General features: G+C 43.0%; 1 protein-coding gene across 1 annotated transcript in view; it reads right to left on the bottom strand.

Annotated features, from left to right (window-relative positions):
- Positions 1–14,942, bottom strand: part of LOC115105480 (protein phosphatase 1E-like) — a 63,963-nt gene that overhangs the window by 47,727 nt on the left and 1,294 nt on the right. The gene's annotated exons all lie outside the window — the stretch shown is intronic.

Raw genomic sequence — 14,942 nt, 5'->3', positions numbered from 1 at the left:
ATCGCTGGGCTTTGGAGCGCGTCAGCCTGTCAGCACACTGCCTATTGTGACTCAGCCCTCACACAGCAAGCTTGTTTACCTCTCTTTCGCTCTCTCTCTGGGTGCTAACAATGTGAAGGCCACCACAGAGGTGGGGTAATAATGTGAACTCATGTTCAGCGTATGCAGTCCAGCAAAAGACCGGAGGGGTCCTCACAGGTCTGTCTGTGTGCCACACTGCAACTTGCCACACACCTGTGTTACCCTAACCATGCAATTTTCAGAGGTTGTCCAAATCAACAGGGATTATTTCACATGTTAGCTTGGGCATACCTGTTTGTAGTTTCTTTTTGTATACATTTATTTTCGTCACCATCTGAACAACACAACGAACCGCTTGGACTGGCCGACCAAGAGCTTCTTCTCCCGATGCTGCACTTCCCCTTTAATTTCCCATTACAGTTTTTCTCAGTCGCTTCGGTGCATTTCTTAGATCAAAAGTGCAATTCTTGAAACTACTTGTACAAATTCCAAATCATCTCGTCACTTGTGCACATCATTAAAGCAATTTCTTATTCCTTTTGAGCAAATTGCAATTGATAATGTACACGTGTCAGCTTTTTTCCACATTATCAATTGCTCATGTCATGTTGATCAAAATGTAGTAGATGGTTCTCTGTTGAATAGTCTTACCCCTCAAAACATCTAGGCATTAGTTCCTTGCATAAGCCATTACATGCTAAATTGTTGAACTATTTGTCATAAACTGTCAAGCATAGTTTTACACATTTCTATTAGACCTTTTGTACAAAAACGTGAATTGATGAATCGTGCAGGTGAAATTGACCCTCACTCATGAAGGAATGTAAAGTGTTAGTTCAACCAACAATCAACCAGTTGTCTAAATTTCTCAAAGGTGCATCTCATGAAGAATCAATTGGCAATATATAGACAGACCAAAAACACAGAGTTGCAATTTTCCAATAATGGATGGACCAGGAAATGAACAGGGTCAACAGCCAAGAGGAGGAGGAAGAAGAGGAGCAAGGATGCATGGTGGCAAAACAGAGGAAGAGGCAGAAGAGGACATAGGCTCCACCCGGCACAGCCAGAAGAGGACTGGCCACCCCTCATAGCCTGGTTCCTCTCTAGGTTTCTTCCTAGGTTTTTGCCTTTCTAGGGAGTTTTTCCTAGCCACCGTGCTTCTACACCTGCATTGCTTGCTGTTTGGGGTTTTAGGCTGGGTTTCTGTACAGCACTTTGAGATATCACAGTTACATTGACAACATGCCTAAACATTTTGACGTCCTTGTTCGTGAACAATGACTCAATGACTTATCATTCTGATGACACTGACATGATCATTGGCATGAATATTTACTTTTGAGAGATGTACTAAGGATTTTTAGTGACTGACTAACTTTAGAAACATATCTATTGTATATTGCAATTTGTACAAATTGTTCTGAGAAATGCACTTATTATTTTGCACATGTTAGGGATGATGTGAAAAATGCACCAAAGCGACTGAGAAAAACTGTAAATAGCCAGCATCGGATGTGCAACGGGGGTGACGTGGCGTGAGAGACGAAGTTCCAACCTTCTGTTCCGAAGCTCCTTTACTCCGTTTTGTTTTTGTTCTACTTAAAAGTGTGCATTGTAGTTGTGTCGCAAGATCAACAAGGATCGGATCCACTCATTTTATTGTTGGACTACACATCTCCAGTGGTCTCCGCTGTTCTCTGTGGCCTTTCTCCACCAGAGATCTGTTGGCGGATTGACTGACTGACTGACTGACTGACTGACTGGCTGACTGACTGACTGAATGACTGACTGACTGACTGACTGACTGACTGAATGACTGACAGACTGACTGAATGACTGACTGACTTACTGAATGAATGACTGACTGACTGACTGACTGACTGACTGACTTACTGAATGAATGACTGAATGACTGACTGACTGACTGACTGACTGAATGACTGACTGAATGACTGAATGACTGACTGACTGAATGACTAACAACTTTTCCTAAGCGGTGTTTCATGTATTTTCTTGTGATCTACTCCTGTTTGGGTTGGTTAATATGTTCAATTGTTGGTAATGAGTAATGTGAGTCCTGCTGATCTTTATTTGTTGTGTGGAACGGGAGATTTGTGATCTGAATGTATAATGAGACCGGTTTTCTGCCTCACATTATGAACGAACATTGCGTGACTGAGGTCACTTGGGTTCACTTGGATCATTTACAGAGCCGGACCATTTTTTATGTCCTAGCTACGGGACTTTCCCTGAGTAACTTCTATTATTATTTTGTGACAATTGTTTGTATGATTATTATATTTTATATAATACAAAGAATTCAAAACAATAATTGTTTTGAAATGATTTCTCATGTTTTTAAGGGTTTATTACCTTTTCACGAGTCCTTTGTATTGGTCTCTAAACTATGACGGATAGATGAGACCGACTCACAAACTTAATGGAGAAATCAAAAATGTCTCTGGTAGGCACGACCTACCTGGCACCACTAAGAAACAATAACCTCAAGTCAAAACCATTACAATGTGCATCCAACATGGTCCTGAAACGATTTCTCACATAGATGCACATCTTAAATCAGGTTGCAGACCAGTTAACTAGGATTCATAACATTATCACTAAAACGCCTTTGTTCACAAATTAAATCAATCCTACAGATCCAATGAACTGGATCTATGAACAAACAAGGCAATTATAATGAGAGCCCAAAGGAAAAACACACTTTCTGATAACCATGCAGCATAGAGAACTAAATGAGATGGGGCTGAGCTTTTTGTCATGGGGGGGAGAGGGAGCACTGTAAGTTAATAGCACAGCATCTCTATTAAATATGTAGGCCTCGGTGGAAGCTGTCTCAATAATGCAGACTTACTTTCTCTATCCTGTTTTGTGGTGTCATAGCCAGGATACCAAACAAGGCCTCAGCCATGTCTATCTGCCCCACAACAAATGATAGAGGGTAGAGCTGTTTAGAGGCCGAGACTGGATAAGAGAGGCCGCTGCCATCTAACACAATAGGCCAGACTGGGCAATGTGCTCTGGTGGGGGTGTGGGTGGGGTTCATATTGAGAGCAATCTGAAATCTCCCCTGGTTTAATGTGTTCTTTACACATTCACTTTATTAGATGCAGCCGACTGTACTTTCAGTGAAGAGACTATCAATGAATCAACAGACGCACATTCCACACATCTTTCTGCGGATTGTCTTCTGCTGCATCGCTCATTTTGTTGTCATGTCATAAGGTCGGTTGAAATTTGTGTTTTGTTGAATGTTTTTCTACAGAAACTACACAATACATATTGTTGAAGCAGTCATGCACTGTAGTTAATTGGGCACATAAGCACATCTAAAATGGAAGCGCTAATAACCCGTATAGACAGATTTATTGACTTATTATGCATGACTGCTTATGTCGCGTTCAAAACAACTGGGAACTCGGGATTGGGAAGTCAGAAATATCCCACTTCTGACTTCAGTGCGTTCAAAATAACTGGGAAATCGTTAAAAAAAAGATAGCTTGACTGGGAAAAAACTATTTTAAACTGTCATCCAACTCGGAATTCCAACTTTCGGGCCTCTTTCTAGAGCTCTGACTTTCCGACCTGAAAATCACTGACGTCATGATTTGACCTCGTATTTTTCGAGTTTCCAGTTGTTTTGAACGCGGCATTAAGACACGGGTGATATTCAATGTTGGTATTTCTTAAAGAAACTTGCTTACCTGATCTCGCCTCAGGTATGGCTTGTTTTTATGCATTTCTGTTAAGAGCAATAAGTTGCCTTTTTCGCATGATTGGATTCGTACATGGACGGGCATAATACCTGCTGGAGGCAGACTCCCTCTTTTTGCATTCTATTCAATGGCAATCATTTGCATTCTGCCAGGATAGACAGAGCACTAGGTGGGCAAGTAGGGATTCCAGTCTGTCAGTCGGAGCAACTGCTTTGCATTTGCTTCTTCTGCTGCAAACATATGACTCAACATTTGACTATGGGCTGCTCATAAACAAAGCGGCTGGATATACTGGCCAAGAGCAGACAGGAAAAACATCTGCACATGTATCTATAATATTGTTTCAGGGAGAGAGACAAGAGGAGAAAGAGGACATACAGTAGAACAGTTCAGGACGTTTTGAAGGTCATTTTACTCCCACAATTGGGCCACGTGCAGAGCTGACATTTTACAAAATAAATAACCTGGACTCAATACTTAAATTATTATTTCAAAGATTGCTCGGATTTTAGCACAATAAATAAGGAAAATACCTACTGAGATAGAACTACTGTTTCAAAGGTGATGGCATCATTACATTCCCCCTCTACAGGAGCAGCTTTGGGCAACCAGCATGTGTCTGATTAATGGGACCATAGAAAATAATCCCATTCATAAATCTACCATCATTGCCCCCAGAATAACATTGATTATCCATGCCCCCTGAATCCACCATTCAGGTTATCTTTACTGTCACGCCAGTAGAGCTGAGGTAAGTGCCCATTAGTGACGCTGGGAACTTGTTAACCTTGGGTAAGAGATTAATAATAGTTAAGAAACCACATGCTGGCTGTCCAACCAGCCCTTTGCTTTTAGGTCTCTCCGGGGACACGAAACACTCAAGCATCTATGAGGAAACCACTAGTAAGTCTGATGGAGGTTGAAGAGGAGAACTAGAAGCTCCAAGCCAGACGCTGGCAGAGAGGCGCTAAAAAAAGAATGTTTTCAAAACCCCGGAGAGGCTAGAGAAAGTAGGCATGGCCGTGAAGGTACAGCTCCCAGGAAGCATTTGCTGCTTATGAATGTAGGGCAACCATCTCCCGCCTCCACGCAGTCCTCTTTCCACTGCCTGAGGAGCGGTGGTAGAGAACAGCCGGCGAGGAAGAGAACTCGCAGACGAGCAGGTCATGTGCATCACTCAAGTTTGGTCCACTTTGTATGCCCTTGACTGGACCATTTTACAGAGGGAGGCTTGTGCTTCACATACCCAGCCCTACATACTGAGACACAGCAACCTCTGATAGAAACACAATGTCAAGTGTTTGGAAACTGTTGCGTACAACTCATCGATGTATGGCTGTCATCCATGTAGATTTGGTGTTAAATGTGCCCACAATGACCAAATAAGCTTTAAGGCAGCGGCACAGTGTTGAATTCTTCAATCAAGTCAGTGCAAAAGCAAGGCTTGGCTGTGAATCACTGTGACTCAGCGGTTGTGATTTCCCACTGGGCAAAAACTGGTTCAATCAATGTTGTTTCCAAATCATTTCAACCCCAACAATCTATGTGATAACATTGAATCAACGTGGGAAACTGATTGGATTTGCAATAAGTCATCAATGGGCTCCCGAGTGGCGCAGCAGTCTAAGGCACTGCATATCAGTGCTAGAGGTGTCACTACAGACCCTGGTTTGATTCCAGGCTGTGTCACAACCGGCCGTGATTGGGAGTCCCATAGGGTGGCACACAATTGGCCCAGCGTCGTCCAGGTTAATGTTTGGCTGGGGTAGGCCGTCATTGTAAATAAGAATTTGTTCTTAACTGACCTGCCTAGTTAATAAAGGTGAAACTTTTTTTTATTTTTATGTAAGGGCATTTAGCCTTTTATGTCAAACTTTTAACGTAGTGCAACCTGTTTAGAAAGGAAGAAATACGAATGATTTTGTCAGGACAGATTGGTAACGTCAAATGTTGGGCTTAACGGAGATTAACTGTGCTTACTGCCTTTGGCATTCCTCTTCATAAGACTGACATTTGGAATAGCCAGGATAAACAGAGATTTGGTGTTCCCAAGCACTAGAAATATCTTACCAGACTGCTACTGAGACCAAACTGGACCTAAATGTAATCTTCAAGCAAATATAATAACCCAGACTGCCAAGGCGTTATTAACTCATAACTAACTCAACAACACTGTGCCCAAGTAAAGATATCCATCAGCACAGGCAGAGAAGAGTCAAATGTTTCAGTGACACATGGTCTTTAGACTCAGTATACCCATGTATGAACATGAATGCTATTCCCTGAAGGGCAGAAGCTCCTTGGGGTTTTCCAGAGCTCTGAGGTCATGGTAAACCAGAGCTGGAGGCCAATGGTGGAGGGCCCTGTGCTGTGCTTCTGCCCTGGATCCGCTGAGGGGTTAAGTGACCAGTGAGGACAGGGCACTGTCTGGGCTTGTTAATCGCAGGGAGAGACACTGATTAAGGGATTTGTTCCTGCAAGTAATTTCTGTACCTGGGGTAGCCCAACCACCAGGAGCCAGAGGAGGATGTGAAAGGGCAAGGGGTGAAGGGAGACCAGGAGAGGGGTAGCATGGACACCCCTGTACCTACATCTGGGGTAAAGATAAGCTGAAACCTGGTGGACAGCTTATCCAGGATCGCCAAGCAGCCTTTGCTGTCACTGTCTGGTTAGTGGCCCTTTAAATAATAGTAATTGTGTCAGACATAGCGGCCAGGCCTAAATAGCACTAAGATAGGAGAGCTCTAAGGAGAGGCAGGTGCCGATGGGACCTGTGCGGCTTCAATTTGCAGTGGCGTGTTCTAGAACTTCTCTGTGCCAACTTCTTCACAGCAGACCAAGTAATACCGGGTGTGCTGAAATACCCTGGCCACAGCTTCCAATGGGATGTTTGAATGTGATCGCTGTGTGCACAACGAGGCCTCAGATGTTTCATGTCATTCCTTTGGACATTCAACTGCAAGCAGCCATGGTGGAAGAGCCACAACTGCTACATTGCTCACCATGCGTGAATTTTTCATCATCCCATTGTTTAACCTTCAGGTCTTGTGTTTCCTGCAGAACTGATGTTAATGTCAACACATTGGGTGTGAATTTTCATCAAGAATGTACAATTGTGCTACTGTGGGAGACCAAAATGATCTTAGCTTTGACAGCAACATTATGATATAAATTGGTCTCTTAAAGGGGAACTCAGCAGTTGCTACATCCATTGTTTGGACTTATTAATTATATATACCTATTGATTCTTGAAGAATATAATTTATAAATGTGTCACTTTGGCATGAAGAGATTCGGGAGACAGGTGCAGGAATGTGTAATATGGGTTTTTATTCAGCCCAAATTACGGCGTGCCGTGTAAAGGCACGGGGACGAAGACCAAACAAACACGTAACAAAAACACAGGGTTGAAACTCAAAACAAAAGAGCGAGGAGTACCTAGAATAAATAACACACCCACACAATGACTAACACATGGGACGAGAACAGTAATCATCTACGCAATCCACAAGGGCACGAAAGCCCAAAACACACAACACAGGTACTCACACGCACCAATGGACATTGTAACAATAATCGACAAGACCAAGACTAATCAGTGGGAATAGGGGACAGGTGTGCGTGATGAAAGTTCCGGAAGGATATGTGACAAAATGCCTCAAGAGCTTAGTTCAACTGTCCTACCCCATCAGAACCAAAAATATAAGCTTGTTTAACTAATGTTTGTAAACAAAGTAAATATAAATAAACACTATATGGCCTCAAAACATGGTTACAACTATAATGTTTATACCATGGATGGTCAGTCCTTGCATACATAGCTCTGTCTATGAATTTTAGAGTGGTTCCATTTCTCCAGCCTCATCCCTCAGCTTTTTACCCAAACAGGACAGGGAGAACGTTTTGTTATTGTTTCTATTGCTGATTTCCCCTTTAAACTTTCACAAATGTGATGAGGGTACATCCATTGTTTTAGATTCTGAAACTAGTTCAATGCAAAAAGAGGTCAGATCATCCTGAAACAGTACATTTGGGACTCAAGTGAATGTTCTGATTAGTCTGCTATAAAATGACAAAATATTCTAACGATAATCAACTGCAGTAAATGAATTGTTCTTGATATGCACTACGTATTGAAAGGCATTTACTTTATGTTTATGAAGATCATGTTTAGTAAAAGTAAGGTATCTAGGCATCACAAAGGATAGACCACTGGTTCTGCCCTAATATCTGGTTTCTGCTTTTAAATCAAATTTGATATTTCAAATGTATGCTGCACTACGGGCCTGGGAGTGACCTTCCACATTCTAATTGAAATGCAAAATCTTGAGCGTCGGGACCATGTTTGACCTGCGGAAGATGTATAGATGGAAACTGGCGTCAAATACACTCAGAGTAATTGCTGTGTGGCGGGCAGGAGGAGACCAAATCAATCATATTTTCATCCAATTAGCAAGCCGGTCATCGCAGAGGAGGTGCCAGACTCCTTTTGCACAAATGAAAAGCTTGGGGGGGAGACAACCTGGGAGGACCCTGAGGGGTGTCCGTATGTCTGTAGAGTTGCCAGTTATTATAAAACAGAGTGCATTGCACAACACTTTGAAGCAGAGTGCTTTTTGTGGTCTGCGGCTCTTACGTAAGGCCCATCCAGGTGCTAGGTGTTTTTCGGTTGTTTAAATAGACAAACCTTGTTTATGCCAACCTTGATGCCGATTACATCATCTCTTTTTCTCATCTGCAAACACCAGTGCCTTTAATAGACCTACTGACAGATACAGTCATCACCCAAACTCACCTTTCTCTATGGAAAATAGTTGAAAATAGTTAAGCTGCTGTATGTCTATGACAGTACCCAGTTCTGCTCTGAATGATAGCAGGTTCCTGGGTATGTTCAACAACCATAACAGTCTGTAATGATATTTTCCTGTTAATTAAACGAATTTAAGTGCTGGATGACGATTACTATGGCAATTACTCTAAGTGAGGGCTAATTGCCAAACAATTGTCCATCTAGGGTCATGTTTGAGGCATGCAGCGAACCTGCCGCTCAATTTAACAGCATGTGCAACTGTCTTTAACGCTCCCCTGCTTCTTCAGGAAGCTCAAGAGGCCAAAATATACATACAAGTGAAAAAAGAGGCCAACAAAAGGTCTGACACAAAGTAAATTAAAGACAAGGCAACAAATATAGTGGTATATGCTTCACCAGAAATCAGTTGTGCCACTAGAGGTTCTGGGAAGAGGCCCTCGAGACTAAAGCAAAGTTCAGAGACATCACTAGTGTCGTGAGAGGCCCAGAGTCAGAGAGCCCCAGGGATCTGAAAAATCTTTAGGCAGATGGACACTGTTCTCTGGGAGCTACGACACAGCAGACATAAACCTCTGACCCCAGACTTGTTTCTCGGCGGAACAAGATCATTCATGGCAGTACATATAAGCAGAGGACGCTTTCATTGATTTGGAAGTAATGACTTGTGAATCCCTTTTCTCTGTCTCTCTGTTGCCCTTGTTTAGCCAAGCCGGGCATTCTAAACTGAGTAGCATCGATTGCAAGTGTGAAAGGCAGTTAATTGTGCCTTTGGCTAGAATAAAAACAGGCATTGAGGAGACGTGCTCACTCCTACCGCCTGTGTCCTGGGCAAGTCATGGCAAGGATTCAGCCTGAACTGCTGGACCTTTTTTTGAAGAAGGATCTAAAAAAAACTCATGCTGTGGGTCAAGGTACGACATAGCCTAGCATGGCCATTAGTGCTTTGTTGCTTTGATGTATCAATCCCATTAAGCAATGCATCCCGTTAAGCAATGCACCTTAATTGGAAAAGAGTGTAGTGGAGATCAACCCTGGTTGTAAATCTTTGGTACTGATGACCTCCCTCTGCTGAGGTAATCTCACCATTTTAATTTGTGATTTGTTGAGATCAAATGTTTTGGTCGCTCTTATCCATCAATTCTCACAGGGCTCAAGTGTCAACAACTCATCTGGACTTCTATAGCGACCCAGTCTGTAAGTTATAAGTAAAACTTGAGGGTCATTTAGGGGTCTAAATCAATTCAATGACTCGACTAGCAAAAATCGCAAATTACAGCCAAATAAGTCTATTGGGAGTTGCAGGTGGTGAAGTAAATATGCTACCGCATTGACAGTAAATCTAGCTAGCACAACCCTGGTACATTTATGTAACACCACCTTAACTTCTAGACACAAATAGCAATGTCAGACTCAAACAAGGAAAGGTTATCTTTGCCTTTTATCCTGTATCTCATCTCCAGATTTATGACAAACGAGGGAGGCTGAGAGATGCCCTCTTTCTCTCTGAATCAGAGGCCTGCTCTGTGTCTACTTTAAAACCTCTATCTGATTATGGTGTGTGTGTGTGTGTGTGTGTGTGTGTGTGTGTGTGTGTGTGTGTGTGTGTGTGTGTGTGTGTGTGTGTGTGTGTGTGTGTGTCTTAGAAGCAGCAGCTGTCAATGTTGCTGAAGAACAATCACGCTCTTAATTCAATGCCCAAAAGCTCTTAGCTGAATTTTGTCTTCACACAAAAGACAAACAGGAAAATGTCATAAAGGCTCTCTTGTGCATAAATCAATTTGTTTTCATGTAAACCAACACTCTTTGGTGTGAGAGCTGAAAAATGTATGGAATTGATCATTTGGAACAGCGCATATCTCATTTGTCTTTTGTGGGTCTGTGTCAAAATGAGATGGACAAATTGTAGGCCGGGTTACATTTTATATCATTAACCCTGAACAAGTGCAAGATTGCACTAACATTGTAATTACATTGTAGTTATTAAGATGTGAATGGACAGCAATGCTTGATCCGGTAAAACTCTGCGACACTGTCGTAGTCCATTAGGACTGAGGCACTTTCGGGTTAGGGCACAGATGACCCCCTCTCTTCCTGTTGTGTTATGAATGAGAAGTTGTGGGGAGATGAGTGTGTCCCCTGCTCCTCTGATGTCCAATCCGGTCGCACAGCAGTGCTCATTAACGCAGCCGTCAGCTGCAGCGCTTCCGACACCACACACTGTTCCTCCAGCAGTGTGCGGAAGCAGACTGTGTGTGTGTGTGTGTGTGTGTGTGTGTGTGTGTGTGTGTGTGTGTGTGTGTGTGTGTGTGTGTGTGTGTGTGTGAGTGTGAGAGAGTGTGTGCGCGCGTGCGCATTTGTGTGTCTTGGAGGAATCCGGATGTGCGCGTGGTTGTTTACAGCTGTGGGAGACGTGCCAGTTTAATGAGAGCTCCCCTCTCTCAATTATCGGCGCTCCCAGTAGAGGTACCGGGGGCAGTGGGAAACGAGGGGATGGAGGGAATGGGGGTAGGAAGGAGTGAAGGAGGAAGGAGGCTTAGCCATGGTTCTCCTCCATCCCTCCCTCTATTGTTACCCACCCTCAAGATGGCCTCTACAGCCGTTCCCAACAGAACTAGCTCTCAAAACACTCAAAGAGTGAAGTCAGGCAGTAAGCAATGTCTATCTTTAGCCATCACAGCATATGTGTTGAATTATGTATTGCATACTGTATATTGCATAGGCTCCTCCTATGGTTATTTTTCATCATAATGACGTGGTGGAATTGTGAGCGAGGACCAATGAGCCTGCTGACACGTATGCCTGCATCCATTATGCTCCTCTCTCTCTCACTCCCTAGTTAACAGCCATCATTAAGGAGTGTGAGGAAAGCTTGACACTTTGAAGCTGGACAAACAGAGCAGCTTTTCTACCTGCCTTGTCAGATGATGAAGCGATGAGGAGAAATGGAGGCCACGAACGCATGCCTCAGGTGCAGGCTTCACACACGAGCCGACTGGGATTGCAACGCCGAGCTGCTTTCGGTATTAGAATTGTTATTGGATTATTAATCAACTGCTCTGAACACACACACGTACGCACACACACACACAAAATACTATTTAAAATATCTCAATTACTTTCACGTACATTCAAAGTAATTATTCAGATATATTTGAATTGAAAAGACATGGTAGATGGATATTTTAATGTATTTGGAAATACACTTGGAAAGTATTTGACAATACTCAAATACACTGACTCAAATACACTTCCATGCATTTGACCAAGTATTTAAAAATTGTTTTTGAAATAAATATTTGAATAATTACTCTCAAATACAATTTGGTAGACTGTTTGGATTTTACAAACCAAATAAAAGTACTTGTTTTGGGGTGTATTTGAAAATACTCAAATACACAGAAAAAAGTATTTTAAAAACTAGATACTAAAATATTTGAACCATGTCCGACACACACACCACACACACTTTCAAGGAAATGTACTGCTGTATGGGGAGAGAGTTGGCCACTCGCTAGCGATAACTGAGTGAGGTCTGTGTTCTATTCACATTGCACATGACAGTACTGCTTCCAGCATATTCTGGCAATTACAGAGTATGGTACAAATGTGTTAGAACTACAGAATTCAAATGAAGACCAGGCCAATGGTCCTTCTGTGTTTTTAGATCGTTGGATAATGATCATTTTTCATATTTGATGGATGTACGAGTACATTATCTTTGTGTATAGTCCCTCAGACATCCAAACAGACAATAATCACAGGCTTCCTAGTTGCAAAATCAAAGCATTCCTGTCACTTAAATCGTGACTCTCTTTTTTCATACCCTACTATTTTGGGTTCAATTCAAAAGTAAGTTGTCATTAAATGTGACAGCCCCATCCCTGTGTCGTGCTTCCCTTATCCTCCAGAAGTATCATTACACGTCAGCCATGACAATTTGAGAGGAGGGCTGTGTCTCACCCACACACTGAGCCAGCTGACACTGGGTGGGGCGTACCATGTCACCCCCCCCCCCCACACACACACACACACACACAAATGTATGCCTCTGATACCTCAGGCAGGGATGGGAATGTGACAAAACATTATTCACACTGTCGTCATTGCACACATACACACAAGTCCAGATCTGCACAATCTGTGTTCATCTCCACCTTTTCAAATACATACATACCCACACTGTGAGCCTCTCCTACCCATCAATACAGCACCGCTGCAAAACACACACACACACACGCACACACACGCACACACACACACAGGGACCTCCACACAGGAAGAGCAGAAAAGGAGACCTCCACCTCTCTCCCAGGTATATTATTAGATCTTCAACCCAGAGACAAAATAATCACACGTTCAGCTGAAACACAACTGAAGGACCTGATCCTCGCAGCACAAAGTGTGAGAATGGGTCTCACTTCGTGCCGAATTACAACATTGCTCTCCTTCAAAAATACTATCATTAGCGCTGCAGGAATGATCCCATGGAAAACAAATAATCAATCAAACTGTGATCACTTTAGAGAGGGAACCAGGAACCACTGCAAATATCCATGAATGGAAATTGTTATTGTGTAATAAATACATAATATGTGGGTGTTTCCTTCTTCTTAGATAGACTTAGGACTATCCATGGGGTCAATTACATTTGATAACTGTCAATACATGAACACTACTGTAGGTATGGATCTGTTCTGGTAGTATGGGCCCTGGCAGCATCCAGAGCTGAGCGCAAAGTCACAGACAATAAGCTCTTTGTGCAGAGCAGATCTAGCAGACTGATACTGCTACAACCCTCTTCTCAAAGACGGGGAATTGGTGACATCGACACAACAAGTTTAGGTCTTTGAAATGGAGCAGGGGTGAACATCAAAATAGTGTTTGTTGTATGATAAGCCCTGTAGGCTATGTGGGACATGACGAAACCCAACATAACACATTGGGTTCAGTATTGATTAACTAGCTCTCAGTAGAGTAAACACATACAGTGCATTTGAAAAGTATTCAGACCCCTTGACTTTTTCCACATGTTGTTACGTTAGAGCCTTATTCTAAAATGGATTGAATTGTTTTCATCAATTTACACACAATACCTCATAATGACAAAGCCAAATCAGGTTTTTGAAATGTTTGCAAATTTATAAAAAATAAAAAACAGAAATATCACATTTACACAAGTATTCAGACCCTTTACTCAGTACTTTGTTGAAGCACCTTTGGCAGTGATTACAGCCTTGAGTCTTCTTAGGTGTGACGCTACAAGCTTGACACACATGTATTTGAGGAGTTTCTCCCATTCTTCTTTGCAGATCCTCTCAGGCTCTGTCAGGTTGGATTGGGAGCCTCGATGCACAGCTATTTTCAGATCTCTCCTGAGATGTTCGATCGGGATCAAGTCTGGGCTCTGGCTGAGCCACTAAAGGACATTCAGAGACTTTTCCCGAAGCCACTCCTGCATTGTCTTGGCTGTGTGCTTAAGGTCGTTGTCCTGTTGGAAGGTGAACCTTCGCCACAGTCTGAGGTCCTAAGCGCTCTGGAGCAGGTTTTCATCAAGGTTCTCTCTGTACTTTGCGCCATTCATCTTTCCCTCGATCCTGACTAGCCTCCCAGTCCCTGCCGCTGAAAAACATCCTTACAGTATGGCCACCACCATGCTTCCCCGTAGGGATGGTGCCAGGTTTCCTCCAGACGTGACGCTTGGCATTTAGGCCAAAGTGTTCAATCTTGGTTTCATCAGACCAGAGAATCTCCAAACGGTCTGTCATGTGCCTTTACTGAGGAGCGGCTTCCGTCTGGCCACTCTACCATAAAGGCCTGATTGTGGAGTGCTGAAGAAATGGTTGTCCTTCTGGAAGGTTCTCCCATCTCCACAGAGGAACTCTGGAGCTCTGTCAGAGTGACCATCGGGTTCTTGGTCACCTCCCTGACCAAGGCCCTTCCCCCCTGATTGCTCAGTTTGGCTGGGCGGCCAGCTCTAGGAAGAGTGCCTCAACATAATCCTGTCTCGGAGCTCTACAGACAATTCCTTCAAACTCATGGCTTGGTTTTTGCTCTGACATACACTGTCAACTGTGGGACCTTATATAGACAGATGTGTGCCTTTCCAAATCATGCTCAATCAAATGAATTTACCACAGATGGACTCCAATCAAGTTGTAGAAACATCTCAAGGATGAAAAACAGAATGGAAACAGGATGCACCGGAGCTCAATTTCGAGTCTCGTGGCAAAGGGTCTGAACACTTATGTAAATAAGGTATTTCTGTTTTTTAGGGCTGTAACATAACAAAATGTGGAAAAAGGGAAGGGGTCTGAATATTTTCCGAATGCACTGTAGCAAACATAGTAAATTGTAAGCTCAAATTTTCAAGGTCA

Source organism: Oncorhynchus nerka, linkage group LG22 (assembly GCF_034236695.1).
Source record: "Oncorhynchus nerka isolate Pitt River linkage group LG22, Oner_Uvic_2.0, whole genome shotgun sequence".
Lineage (NCBI taxonomy): Eukaryota > Metazoa > Chordata > Actinopteri > Salmoniformes > Salmonidae > Oncorhynchus > Oncorhynchus nerka.
Note: the sequence above shows the minus strand (reverse complement) of the source record. Positions and strands in the feature narration are given on the sequence as shown.